At 46.4% G+C, this 13,384-nt stretch overlaps 1 long non-coding RNA gene across 1 annotated transcript; it reads right to left on the bottom strand.

The window, feature by feature from the left end:
• Positions 1–2,320: 2,320 nt before the first annotated feature.
• On the bottom strand, positions 2,321–13,212 carry LOC141984108 (uncharacterized). Its single transcript, XR_012638656.1, has 3 exons — positions 13,178–13,212; positions 12,893–13,019; positions 2,321–2,551 (listed from the first exon to the last, which is right to left on the bottom strand). It is a non-coding gene; the product is annotated as an uncharacterized LOC141984108 (long non-coding RNA).
• Positions 13,213–13,384: the final 172 nt, after the last annotated feature.

The raw sequence follows: 13,384 nt of genomic DNA on the forward strand, positions 1-13,384 counted from the left end.
TTTGGCCACTTCCACCTTAATTGAACTAACCTCGTTAGCACTGACGCTCCCCCTCCCCGCCCACACACACTTGGTAAGGCAACTCCCATCTCTTCATTTGCTGTAATATTTGTACTGCTTTCTGTGTTTTTCACTCCATGCATCTGATGAAGTGGGTTTTAGCCCATGAAAGCTTATGCCCAAATAAATCTGTTACTCTCTAAGGGTATGTCTACACTAGAGAATTACTCCAATTTTACAGAAGTCGATTTTTGGGAACAGATTGTATAAAGTCGCGTGCATGCGTCCACACTAAGCACATTAATTCAGCGATGTGTGTCCACAGTACCGTGGCAAGCGTTGACATTCTGAGCGGTGCACTGTGGGTAGCTATCCGCAGTTCCCGCAGTCCCCGCTGCCCATTGGAATTCTGGGCTGAGCTCCCAATGCCTGATGGGCCCAAAAATTTGTCGCGGGTGGTTATGGGTAAATGTTGTCAGTCAACCCTCCGTCCGTAAAAGCAACAGAAGACAATCATTTCACGCCCTTTCCCCTGGATTGCCCGAGCAGATGCCATAGCATGGCAAGCATGGAGCCTGTTCAGCTCACCGCAGCAATGACCATTGTAAACACCTTGCGCATTATCGTGCAGTGTATGCAGAACCAGAACCTGAAAAACCAGCCGAGGAGGCGACGGCAGCGCAGTGACGAGAATGATGAGGACATGGACACAGATTTCTCTAAAACCACAGTCCCCGGCAATTTGGAGATCATGGTGTTAATGGGGCAGGCTCATGCCGTGGAACGCCGATTCCAGGCCCGGGAAACAAGCACAGACTGGTGGGACCGCATAGTGTTGCAGGTTTGGGATGATTCCCAGTGGCTCCAAAACCTTCGCATGCGTAAGGGCACTTTCATGGAACTTTGTGACTTGCTTTCCCCTGCCCTGAAGCGCAAGAATACCAAGATGAGAGCAGCCCTCACAGCTGAGAAGCGAGTGGCAGTAGCCCTCTGGAAGCTTGCAACGCCAGACAGCTACCGGTCAGTAGGGAATCGATTTGGAGTGGGCTGCTGTGGGGGCTGCTGTGATCCAAGTAGCCAACACAGTCACTGAGCTGCTGCTATCAAGGGTAGTGACTCTGGGAAATGTGCAGGTCATACTGGAAGGCTTTGCTGCAGTGAGATTCCCTAACTGTGGTGGGGCGATAGATGGAATGCATATCCCTATCTTGGGACCGGACCACCAGGGCAGCCAGTACATAAAACGCAAGGGGTACTTTTGAATGGTGCTGCAAGCACTGGTGGATCACAAGGGATGTTTCATCAACATCAACGTGGGATGGCCAGGAAAGGTTCATGACGCTCGTGTCTTCAGGAATTCTGGTCTGTTTAAACGGCTGCAGGAAGGGATTTACTTCCCAGACCAGAAAATAACTGTTGGGGATGTTGAAATGCCTGTAGTTATCCTTGGGGACCCAGCCTACCCCTTAATGCCCTGGCTTATGAAGCCATACACAGGCCCCTGGACAGTAGTAAGGAGCTGTTCAACTATAGGCTGAGCAAGTGAAGAATGGTGGTAGAGTGTGCATTTGGACGTTTAAAGGGTCACTGGTGCAGTTTACTGACTCGCTCAGACCTCAGCCAAACCAATATTCCCATTGTTATTGCTGCTTGCTGTGTGCTCCACAATCTCTGTGAGAGTAACGGGGAGACGTTTATGGTAGGGTGGGAGGTTGAGGCAAATTGTCTGGCCGCTGAATACGTGCAGCCAGACACCAGGGCGATTAGAAGAGCACAGCAGGAAGCGCTGCGCATCAGAGAAGCTTTGAAAACCAGTTTCATGATTGGCCAGGGTACTGTGTGACACTTCTGTTTGTTTCTCCTCGATTTCTCGCCCCCTTGGTTGACTCTAAATTCCCTGTAAGCCACCCGCCCTCCCCCCTTCGATCACAGCTTGCTTGCAAAGGAAATAAAGTCACTATCGTTTAAAAAACATGTATTCTTTATTAATTGATTATAAAAATAGGGAGATAACTCACAAGGTAGCCCGGGTGGGGTGTGGTAGGAGGGAAGGAAAAGGCCACTTCAAAACTTGTTGAATGACAGCCTTCTGTTGCTTGGGCTGTCCACTGGGGTGGAGTGATTGGGTGCCCGGAGCCTCCCCCCCACCCCCGCGTTCTTGGGCGTCTGGGTGAGGAGGCTATGGAACTTGGGGAGGAGGGAAGGCGGTTAAACAGGGGCTGCAGTGGCAGTCTGTGATCCTGCTGCCGTTCATGAACCTCCACCAGACGCCGGAGCATGTCCGTTTGATCCCGCAGTAGCCCCAGCGTTGCCTCCTGCCTCTTCTGATCTTCCTGCCGCCACCTCTCATCTCGATCGTCCCTCCTGTCCTCACGTTCATTGGCCGCTTTCCTGTACTGTGCTACTGTGTCCCTCCACACATTCTGCTGAGCTCTGTCAGTGCCGAACGACTGCATGAGCTCAGAGAACATTTCAGTGCACGTGCGGTTTTTTTGCTGCATTTTCTGAGATAACCTTTGGGACGGAGGAGGGAGGCTTGAAACATTTGCAGCTGCAGGAGGAAAAAAAGGGAGTGAAGTATTTTAAAAGATACATTTTACAGAACAATGGCTATACTCTTTCACGGTGAACAACACTATTCACATTACATAGCACATGTGATTTCAGTACAAGGTCGCATTTTGCATCTTATATTGAGTGCCTGTGGCTTTGGTGTTAGAGATCACACACACAGTGCCGGGCAACAGAATTCGGCTTGCAGGCGGCCACGGTAAGCCATAGTCTTTCAGCTTCTGCAACCTTCAGAACAGCAGCACCCTCCTTTCCCATACCAAGCAAAGCCCATTGAGTTGGCCATTTAGTGCTGCGGTTTTCATGTTAACGTGCAGCAGCAGAAACCAAACTAACCCCCGCCCCCATCCAATTCTCTGGGATTATTGCTTTACCCCTCTCCCCACCATGTGGCTGGTATCAGGGAAGATCCCTGCTAGCCAAACACAAACAGCTCAGCACCAATGCCTCCCCCGGCACCCGCTTGGCTAACTGCGGGGAGGATTTCTTTTCAGCCACAGGCAAACAGCCCAGTAGGAACGGCCACCTCTGAATGTCCCCTTAATTAAATTCCCGTATTTCAACAGGTTACCATGAACGATGTCACTCTCCTCAGACGTTCCTGTTAACTGCTGGAAATGGCCCACCTTGATTATCACTACAAAAGGTTTTCTTCCCGCCCCCCGCCCCGCTCTCCTGCTGGTAATAGCTCATCTTAAGTGATCACTCTCCTTACAGTGTGTACGCTAACACCCATTTTTTCATTTTCTGTGTGTATATAAATCTCCTCACTGTATTTTCCACTGAATGCATCCGATGAAGTGAGCTGTAGCTCAGGAAAGCTTATGCTCAGATAAATTGGTTAGTCTCTAAGGTGCCACAAGTACTCCTTTTCTTTTTGCGAATACAGACTAACACAGCTGCTACTCTGAAACCTGTCATTATGCAAGGCACTGCATTTAGCCGCATGGAGTGGAAATCTATCAACTTCATGAAAAAACTCATACAGATACAGACAGACATCATCTTCCTTTCCAAATGCAAACAGATGGACATCGTACAAAAAGGACTGAAGGTAAAAAATCCATTACAATCTACATACCACACAGACTATGCTGACAGCTTGTGCCACACGCTCTCAAAGAAACTGCAGAACCACCTGATCAACATCCTCTACAGCAAACAGGGAACAATTAAGAATGAGCTCTCAAAACTGGATACTCTCATAAAAAACCAACCTTCCACACAAACTTCCTCGTGGCTGGACTTTACAAAAACTAGACAAGCCATTTACAACACACACTTTGCTTCTCTACAAAAGTAAAAGGACACTAAACTATCTAAACTACTACATGCCACAAGAGGCCACAGCAATGGTTCCCTCAACCCACCCAGCAATATTGTTAATCTATCCAGCTATTCTCTTAGCCCAGCAGAAGAATCTGTCCTATCTCGGGGCCTCTGCTTCTGCCCCTCCACTCTCACGAACATGATACAGTTCTGTGGTGACCTAAAATCCAATTTTCGACATCTCCGACTTAAGGAATATTTCCAACACACCTCTGAACAACATACTAATCCACAGAGACCTTTCTACCAACACTACAAAAAGAAGGATTCTAGGTGGATTCCTCCTGAAGGTCGAAAGAACACACTGGACTTCTACATAGAGTGCTTCCGCCGACGTGCATGGGCTGAAATTGTGGAAAAGCAGCATCACTTGCCCCATAACCTCAGCCGTGCGGAACACAATGCCATCCAGAGCCTCAGAAACAACTCTGACATCATAATCAAAAAGGCTGACAAAGGAGGTGCTGTCGTCATCATGAATAGGTCAGAATATGAACAAGAGGCTGCTAGGCAGTTCTCCAACACCACTTTCTACAAGCCATTACCCTCTGATCCCACTGAGGGTTACCAAAAGAAACTACAGCATTTGCTCAAGAAACTCCCTGAAAAAGCACAAGAACAAATCTGCACAGACACACCATTGGAACCCCGGCCCAGGGCATTCTATCTGCTACCCAAGATCCATAAACCTGGAAATCCTGGACGCCCCATCATCTCAGGCATTGGCACTCTGACAGCAGGATTGTCTGGCTATGTAGACTCCCTCCTCAGGCCCTACGCTACCAGCACTCCCAGCTACCTTCGAGACACCACTGACTTCCTGAGGAAACTACAATCCATCGGTGATCTTCCTGAAAACACCCTCCTGGCCACTATGGATGTAGAAGCCCTCTACACCAACATTCCACACAAAGATGGACTACAAGCCATCAGGAACAGTATCCCCGATAATGTCACGGCAAACCATGGTCGCTGAACTTTGTGACTTTGTCCTCACCCATAACTATTTCACATTTGGGGACAATGTATACCTTCAAATCAGCGGCACTGCTATGGGTATCCGCATGGCCCCACAGTATGCCAACATTTTTATGGCTGACTTAGAACAACGCTTCCTCAGCTCTCGTCCCCTAACGCCCCTACTCTACTTGCGCTACATTGATGACATCTTCATCATCTGGACCCATGGAAAAGAAGCCTTTGAGGAATTCCACCATGATTTCAACAATTTCCATCCCACCATCAACCTCAGCCTGGACCAGTCCACACAAGAGATCCACTTCCTGGACACTACGGTGCTAATAAGCGATGGTCACATAAACACCACCCTATACCGGAAACCTACTGACCTCTATTCATACCTACATGCCTCCAGCTTTCACCCAGACCACACCACACGATACATCATCTTCAGCTGATCTCTAAGATACAACCGCATTTGCTCCAACCCCTCAGACAGAGACAAACACCAACAAGATCTCTATCAAGTGTTCTTACAACTACAGTACCCACCTGGTGAAGTGAAGAGAAAGACTGACAGAGCCAGAAGGGTACCCAGAAGTCACCTACTACAGGACATGCCCAACAAAGATAATAACAGAACGCCACTAGCCATCACCTTCAGCCCCCAACTAAAACCTCTCTAACACATCATCAAGGATCTACAACCTATCCTGAAGGACGACCCATCACTCTCACAAATCTTGGGAGACAGGCCAGTCCTTGCCTACAGACAGCCCCCCAACCTGAAGCAAATACGCACCAGCAACCACACACCACACAACAAAAACACTAACCCAGGAACCTATCCTTGCAACAAAGCTCGTTGCCAACTGTCCACATATCTATTCAGGGGACACCACCATAGGGCCTAATCACATCAGCCACACTATCACTATCGTTCACCTGCACATCTACCAATGTGATATATGCCATCATGTGCCAGCAATGCCCCTTTGCCATGTACATTGGTCAAACTGGACAGTCTCTACGTAAAAGAATAAATGGACACAAATCAGATGTCAAGAATTATAACATTCATAAACCAGTCGGAGAACACTTCAATCTCTCTGGTCACGTGATTACAGACATGAAAGTTGCGATATTACAACAAAAAAACTTCAAATCCAGACACCAGCGAGAGACTGTTGAATTGGAATTCATTTGCAAATTGGATACAATTAACTTAGGCTTGAATAGAGAGTGGGAGTGGATGTGTCATTACACAAAGTAAAACTACTTCCCCATGTTTACCCCCCCCCACTGCTCCTCAGACGTTCCTGTTAACTGCTGGAAATGGCCCACCTTGATTATCACTACAAAAGGTTTTCTTCCCTTCCCCTCCCCCCCACTCTCCTGCTGGTAATAGCTCATCTTAAGTGATCACTCTCCTTACAGTGTGTATGATAACACCCATTTTTTCATGTTCTGTGTGTATATAAATCTCCCCACTGTATTTTCCACTGAATGCATCCGATGAAGTGAGCTGTAGCTCACGAAAGCTTATGCTCAAATAAATTGGTTAGTCTCTAAGGTGCCACAAGTACTCCTTTTCTTTTTGCGAATACAGACTAACACGGCTGCTACTCTGAAAACTCTCCTGAGGATAACACAGAGAGATAAAGAACGGATGTTGCTTGAATGCCAGCAAATACCGGGACCATATGCTCCCAGGCTTTGTCATGCAATGATACCAGATTACTTGCTACTAGCATGGCGTCATAAAGTGTCCTACCATGGAGGACGGAATAAGGCTGCTCTCCCCAGAAACCTTCTGCAAAGGCTTTTAGAGTACCTCCAGGAGAGCTTCATGGAGATGTCCCTGGAGGATTTCCGCTCCATCCCCAGACCCGTTAACAGACTTTTCCAGTAGCTGTACTGGCCACGAATGCATCCCAAGTCCTCAGGGGAAATTAATCATTAAAAAACACTTGCTTTTAAAACATGTATTATATTTAAAAAGGTACACTCACCAGAGGTCCCTTCTCTGGCTTGGTTGGGTTGGGGGCGTATTTCAGTCAGGGTGATAAAAAGATCCTGGCTGCCAGGGAGAACAGTGTGCTCTCCTCAAGCTCGTCGTCCTCCTCCTCCTCATCTTCCCCATCCGCAAAATCCTCAGGCATGGCAGAGAGTACCCCATCATCGGAATCCATGGACAGGGGTGGGGTAGTGGTGGCGGCCCCCCCTAGAATTGCATGCAGCTCAGCGTAGAAGCGGCATGTCTAGGGCTCTGTCACAGAGCATCCATTTGATTCTTTAGTTTTCTGGTAAGCTTGTCTGAGCTCCTTAAGTTTCACACGGCACTGTGTTGTGTCCCTGCTGTAGACTCTGTCCATCATGGCTTTGGAAATTTTTTGAAATGTTTTGGCATTTCGTCTTTTGGAATGTAGTTCTGATAGCACGAATTCATCTCCCCATACAGCGATCAGATCCAGTACCTCCCGTTCGGTCCATGCTGGAGCTCTTTTGCAATTCTGGGACTGCACGGTTACCTGTGCTGATGAGCTCGCCTGGCCAAACAGGAAATGAGATTCAAAAGTTACTGGGGCTTTTCCAGTACACCTGGCCAGTGCATCCAAGTTCAGACCGCTGTCCAGAGCGGTCACAATGGTGCACTGTGGGATAGCTCCCGGAGGCCAATATCATTGAATTGCGTCCACACTAACCCTAATTCGAAACGGCGATGTCGATTTCAGCGCTAATCCCCTTGTTGGGGAGGAGTACAGAAATTGATTTTAAGAGCTCTTTATGTAGACAAAAATGGCTTCATTGTGTGGACAGGTGCAGGGGTAATTCGATTTAATGCTGCTAAATTTGACATAAACTCGTAGTGTAGACCAGGCCCAAGGTGCCACAAGGACTCCTCGTTGTTTTTGCTGATACAGACTAACACAGCTACCACTCTGAAACCTGTTTGAGCAACATATTCCAGAAGTCTTGAGGTCTTTCTGAGTGTAGCCTTCATTGATTTGAGATCTACCATACCATTCTCTCACTAAAAAGGGAAACCTATAATGGCAGTAGGCCGTAAAAGAGACCCTGTTTGGGAATAAAAACCATTCAAGAAATGTTTCAGAGTAACAGCCGTGTTAGTCTGTATTCGCAAAAAGAAAAGGAGGACTTGTGGCACCTTAGAGACTAACCAATTTATTTGAGCATGAGCTTTCGTGAGCTACAGCTCACTTCATCGGATGCATACTGTGGAAATTGCAGAAGACATTATATACACAGAGGTATTGTTTCATGTTTGCTGCTGATGTTTTAAAGAAAGTGATACCAGAGAACTGGTGGAAGTCACTTAAGCACTTGGATTCAGAGACTGTTGAAGTGCTAATCTCACTTTTAACAGCAGTAGCTTCTTCTGCCGGAGTAGAAAGACTATTTTCTTCCTTTGGACTAATTCATTCCAAATTGAGAAATTGTTTGGGACCTGAAAAAGCAGGAAAGCTTGTTTTTCTTTTCCAGATTATGAACAAACAGGAAAATGAAGGTGAAGACGACTCAGTTAGCTGCAGAAGCCAATATTTTAAGTTTCTCACGTTGACCTGGCTGACATAGTTGATTTAATTTTTGTTTTTGTTTTTTTAAATATTTCATTTAATTATTTTAGTTAAAAACAATTTTAACAAACAACCCTGATTTTAAAAAACTTGAATGTTTAACTCCATTCCAAAATTCATATGTTTGTTTTGTTAAAATATTATGTTTGCTGTTGAAGAAAAATCCAGAATACATAACGTTGTTGTTTTTAGTTAAATAAAACAATTTAAATGTCTGTCTGGTGATGTTCTTCTCTTAATACAGCGTTGCAAGAAAATCCTCCAAATATTAATGATTAACCTGTTGAATTGGAGATAGTTCACCTCCCAATGACTTCATAAATATCTGCTTCAGTTACCTTTGGTAAATCAAATAACCAAACAATCATTCATTTTACAATATAGCTGTAAAACTAATCTGAAAAGTTTTCAAAATAAATCACTGTTTAAAAATATATAGTGCGTACCTTCTAAAAATGAAACCTAAATCTATCTATGAGTTGTGAAGAATATGTATTAAGGTTATAACAACCAACAAGAATGCACTTTTATGTAGAAATCCACGATTAAATTGAGTCTTCCTGACTAGTGATTTAAATCATTATTTAAATCAATTTGATTTAAATCAAATCCACCCTGGTTGCAAACTTTCCAGGTATCCATTCTGCCACAGCTGTATGAAGCCATAGAAATAGGGGCTAGCAAGATTGCCTGTGTCATTGTAGTTGGCTGGAAACGCTATTGAGGAATTAGGGGAACATAAGTCATGGAAATATCTGTTGTGCCTGATGGTGAAGAAATGGGTCCTATCAGGTATGTTGGCATGGGATATACAAATTAAGGGCAGAGAAAGGTCCATGTAAGTCGGAGTTTAGCAGCTATATTAAAGTTCATGATATTCTTCTCTGTTATACCTTAGCCTCCCACTAGCTGGGCTGGAAGAACTGCAGACAAAGTAGGAGTTCTTGCCTCAGAGAGAATGTTTGTAGGGGGTGGATGCGATGGACCCAGATTTATGAGGATTTCAGCAACTAATCCTCCTTAAAAATATGTTTTTGTTAACAAAATGATAAGAATAAAAAATAATAAAATTTGGGTTAAGAAGTAAGGGAAGGAGTGTTGCACCTGTGGAAATACCACATTTCAGTGCTGAGGTGGAAAGGCTGTTTTGACGCATTCTCGTTAACTCCAAGAGTAGTGGAATACTAGAGCCAGAAGGTTCCAGAACAGTTGGGGATGACAGTTGGTTGTACAGCTAGCAGGAGGGATGTGTAATTAGCTATGTGGGATAGGAGATGGTATGTAGCTGTCTATTAATATTTGCTCGGGGTCATCACTATTTTGCAGGAATACCATTGTACGGCTTCTCAGACACTCCAGATATAAACAGTATTATATTTTCCTATAACATTTCCTGTCTTTAGCAACTCTCTGATTTGAAAATGGCTTAAAGCAAACCACGACCACATGATAATACTTCCCACCAATGAGTTGTTTTTGCTGAAGAACCTCCATACTCCTTTATTTGTGGTGTAGCTAGCCCCACCTGGCATCTGCTCTACCAGCTGAAGCCACACATGTGGGAGCTAGGAGGCCTGTCTGTCCCAGTTGAGGATTTTGGCATGGTTGACAAACGTTAGGAATAAGGGGGCAAAACCCTGTAAATATTAGGGCTGGTTGTGATCATTTCAGGAAAGGGCCCTTCATCCGTTATAAAACAATTCCAAGAGCCTGTTTTGAACAGCAGTAGCACTTCATTAGGTGGAAGTAAAAAGTCTGCCTTTGACAGGGGAGGTGTTAAACAGAGGTACCTTTCAGGATCCTGGTGAAAATCTGGACAAGTTATAACAGTTTAAATATTGTGCTTGGAGGTTTATTGTACAATGTAAATGGAAATAACTTAGTACTCTATTTTGTGAACATGAGGAAGTAATGCATATTTATTTACATAAACAGGCATTTAAGCTGGCGACATTTTGAAGCATCAGCACCCAGATGAGACAGGGCAGGTGCATTCTTGTTTCCTTTCTAATGGCTAAAAGTAGGAAACTAGAACTTGCAAGCTGCAAATAACTGAATGTTTTTTAATATTTGACATTTGGGGGGTCAGCACTGAGCTTGTTCAGGATCCCTACCTACCTTGAGGGGATCCAGAGACCACACTAGGGGAAAGAAAACCAGGCCGCTGCATAGCAATATGATTAACTCCAGAGAAACAAGCCCTGCCATGAGATGGGACTCACTATTCCTAGAACAGATATTTCCAGTTAAGTAGGCCCAGTCAAATGCTGCTCTTGAGACAAGCAGTGGAGGTTGGGAACCCTGGAACTGACAGACTCAGTTCAGGACTGGGCTCCCCGGTACTATCTCTGGGCATTCTCACTAATGCCTGCCATTCTCACTAATCCCTTCCTAAGCCCACACCAGGATCTGACCCTCCCTGCTGCAAACTGTATATGGGACTGCTGCTGCCCATCACAGCCAAGAGAAAGCACAAACACATTCAGCAACCCCAGGAAGAGCTTAGTTTTACATAACTGTAGGCTTCTGAAATCCCATCCATGGGTTCAGATCAGTGCCACACACCTGGGTGATTCCTGATTTCTGCTGCCCATTTGTGGCTCCTGATAGAGAAGACAGCCACTCATTTGCTAGGTCTGTACTGCAGCTTCAAGCATAGGCGCAGGAACTAAGGGTGTGGGGGGTGCTGTAGCACAGCCAGGTTTTACACAGGGTTCCACTCCTAATCTGAGGCTGCCTGGGACTCCAGTCTTGGTCCTGCATGCGGAGTCCCAGCTGTCAGCCTTGCACCTGGGGCGCCGCACCTGCCCCCAGCTGTGGCCTCAGCTCTCTTATCCCTGTCCATGTCCCCCTGTCCCAGAGCCAAGGCCCTGCTCCTGGCCCCAACTCTAGGTGGGGCAAAGGGCAGCGCGGACAGGGATCAGGGGAGGTGCAGCCCCCCCACTCTGAAAAGCGTTCCAGCACCTCTGGCTTCAAGTAGGGTTGCCAACTTTCTAATAGCAAAAAACTGAACACCCTTGCGCTGGCCCCTTCCCTGAGGCCCCTCCCTGCCCTGCCCCTTCTCCAAGGTCCCGCATCCTGCTCACTCCATCCCTCTCCCTCTGTTGTTTGCTGAACCACACCCTCACTCACTTGCTCATTTTCACCGGGCTGTGCACGGAGCCTCCCAGGCCCCCTCTGCCTAGGAGCTGAAGCGATATGCCGGCCACTTCCCAGGAGTTGCGCAGAGCTGGGCACGAGCCTGCCTGCCCCACTGCAACGGCAACCAGACTTTTAACAGCCTGGTTAGCGGTGCTGACTGGAGCCACTAAGGTCCCTTTTCGACTGAGTGTTCTGGTAAAAAAAACGGACACCTGGCAACCGTAGCTTCAAGATGTAATGCCCAGCTCAGGTAGACACACATGCACTTGCTCTGATCATAAAAACAGAAACTCTGTCTGATGCATCCGATGAAGTGGGTCTAGCCCACGAAAGCTTATGCCCAAATAAATTCATCAGTCTCTAAGGTGCCACAAGGACTCCTCATTGTTTTTGATGATACAGACTAACACAGCTACCACTCTGAACCCTGTCTGAGATTCTAGTTACAAGCCTGAGCCACTGCCCATGCTGCCATGGCCACAATGCTAATTTAGTGCACTATCTTGAGCAGAGCTAGCACATGTATATCTACCCAAACTGGCAATTACACCTGCCAGCTGCAGTGCAGAGGGACCCACGGTGGCCATGGCAATGCAGTGGAAACAGACTATGCTCACCAGTCATCAATTCCATACCCAGGCTGCAGAAGGAAGTAGGGTCGCAGGTTAACAGCAGATTCTGAGAGCTGGCAGAGACAATCTGGAACAGGATGTGATCCTGCTGCATTACTCTCACAATGTAGCAGATGTCTGCAAGATGTCTGGCTTCCTGCAGCTAATCTGGAAGTGGGAAATGGGGGAAATCCCACCTTGTGCCAGGAGCTGCGGGCCCTGCCCAGGCTCCCCGTAGGGTGAGGTTTTCTCTCTGAGACTCAGCGTTTTCACTTGTCTTCCTGTGTATTAAAAGGAGCACTAGGAGGAAACTAAGCACCAAACAGCACCCCATAATCACGGCTAGCTGGAGAGACAGGTGTGAAAGAAGTCTCCCAAAGGGTACCAGCTGCATGATGGTACTCAACAAATCCCAATTCTACATATATAAACCACTCCCAAAGATAAGCAGGCACTTGGAGTGGATGCAATGGGGCTGGGAAGTAAGGAGAACGAGAACAGTAATGAAAAAGCTAGGACTACTTAAGGGACAGGAAAGAAGCCGTCACACATTGCTGAGTTTGCTTTGGGAGGCTGTGCTGGGATTTCAGAGGGGTGCCTGGGTTACTTGGATGGGGTTTGTGATAGGAACCTGGAGGGTAGAGAGTCTAGGCTCTAGGGCCAATATTGGGGCCTCTTTACCTTGTCCTACTGAAGCTGAGGCCTTCTCATTCTCCAGCTGAAGAGAGGTCACCTGGCTGCCTGCCCAGCAGACTCCATGGCGGTCCTAGGTGGCATGGGAGAGCATCTGCAGACAACTGTCTGTTACCTGTAAACAGTTCAGTGGTGAGTTGGAAAGACAAGGCTGCAGGCACTAGTGTCATGCAAAATCTGTATCCTCCTGACAGGCCTCCTGATAATTTTTTGGAAGCAATGGAGCAGAAGACAATTATGGGGCTGATTTTAAGTTCCCCACCCTATACCTACCAGCTGCCATGGTCGGGGGCCATGATGCTAGCACTGAAAGCTAGCATCCAGCTTAAGAAAGAATTTCATTCATTCACCATGATTAAATTCAAACAACTATTTTAAAGTGCATGAAAAGAAAATAAAGTATAAAAAGAATAAAGCAATTTGTTTAAAAAAGACAGTCTGAAACAGTAATCCACATGTGGTGGAAACAGAACAGCTGAA

The sequence above is a fragment of the Natator depressus genome, chromosome 3 (assembly GCF_965152275.1).
Source record: "Natator depressus isolate rNatDep1 chromosome 3, rNatDep2.hap1, whole genome shotgun sequence".
In the NCBI taxonomy this organism is placed as follows: domain Eukaryota; kingdom Metazoa; phylum Chordata; order Testudines; family Cheloniidae; genus Natator; species Natator depressus.